The following is a 1,739-nucleotide window of genomic DNA, read 5'->3' as shown; positions in this document are numbered from 1 at the left end:
AGCAGTCATGCATTTCCACAAGACAAAAAACATCAGGCGGAGAGCATTTTTGCGCTTCAGGGTACCCGCCAGCTCTCTGAAGACGTTGAAACCCCGAATTCTAACACAAAACTACTGGCACACAATACATAAAGCGATATGTGAAATTCTGGATATAGACTTACCTTACTTACCACAAATTTATTTGTTAAATATTTTACCAGATCACTGTAATACAATAAATCAATATGTGATGATAACATATATGTTAACTTCAACTCGAATTGTTTTTGCTAAGTATTGGAAACAAGAAAAAATACCCTCAAGAGAAGAATGGATATATAAAACTGTTGGACATAACAGAGTGGGACAAATTGACATTGCTTGTACAAGGAAAAGATGATGATATATTTAAAGAAAGATGGAATAGACTGTATAAATGGTTAGAAAAGAAGTAATGTAATAGACTCAAAAGAATGGTAACAACTTTATTGTAAGCGATACATCTGTTAAGAATGATGTAAAACAACGTAAATAAAAATTTGAAAAAAGAAAAAAGAAGAAGCCCAGAATTCTTTTTCAGCCGGGCTGTCCCCGTGGCATGATCCTTCCACCCACCTTTGTTTGGGTTGACGCTGTGTTGCCAGTGCCCAGGCAAGTGCTGAAAACCCGCTTCACCTACTCCAGGGTGGGCAGCGCTTCTCTCTGTGGGAGTAGTAGGATGTCCACAATCTGCTTCAGCAACCAGAATCACCCCGAAATGTTGGCTTGGGCTTGATTCTGCTGCACTAGAAAGGCTCCTGTGACCAGGAGTCCTCAGAAGGGCAGCAACAGATGAGGCAGAAAAGCCTTCTTGGCGGTAAGGAGGCGACCATCAAGGTTACTGTTCAAGGGCATCTTCTCTGCTCAACATCTTTGAGGGAGCCGGGGTCACTCCCACTGCCTAGCAATTTTCTGCAGGTTTCACTTGTCCCGCCTGGACTAACAGGGAAGGCTCCAAAAGGTTCTGCTGCAAAGCCAAATGGAGGATGCTGCACCTGCCACTGCCGGTCTCTGTTGATCAGTGCTGGACCAGGGCTGGAAAGAACAGAGTTCCAAGCTGCAGTCTGCCACTAAACCCACTGGGTGACTGTGGGCCTCTCCCCCTCTCTCTTGGCCTAATCTACCTCTACAGTCTACAGTCGTGGAAGTAGTGACAGACTTAACTTTCCTGGGATCCCAGATCACCGCAGACTGTGACAGCAGCCATGAAATCAAAAGACGCCTGCTCCTTGGGAGGAAAGCGATGGCGAACCTAGACAGCATGATAAAAAGTAGAGACATCACCCTGCCAACAAAAGTCCACATGGTCAAAGCAATGGTATTCCCAGTAGTCATGTGTGGCTGCGAGAGTTGGACTATAAGGAAGGCCGAGCGCCGAAGAATAGATTCTTTTGAACTATGGTGCTGGAGAAGACTCTCGAGAGTCCCTTGGACTGCAAGGAGATCAAATCAGTCCATCCTAAAAGAAATCAACCCTGACTGTTCCCTGGAAGGCCAGATAATGAAACTGAAGACTTTGGCCACCCAATGAGAAGGGAGCCCTCACTGGAGAAGACCCTGAAGCTGGGAAGGATTGAAGGTCAAAGAAGACGGGGACGGCAAAGGATGAGATGGTTAGACAGTGTCATAGACAGAGGTCATTTTGGGGGGGAACGCGGGGGAACGCAGTTCCCCCGGGTGAGGTATGGGGGGGCGGGGCACATGATGAAGCCCCGCCC

This window comes from Gekko japonicus, unplaced genomic scaffold, assembly GCF_001447785.1.
Source record: "Gekko japonicus isolate JY-2015 unplaced genomic scaffold, Gekko_japonicus_V1.1 scaffold386, whole genome shotgun sequence".
NCBI lineage: Eukaryota > Metazoa > Chordata > Lepidosauria > Squamata > Gekkonidae > Gekko > Gekko japonicus.
Note: the sequence above shows the minus strand (reverse complement) of the source record.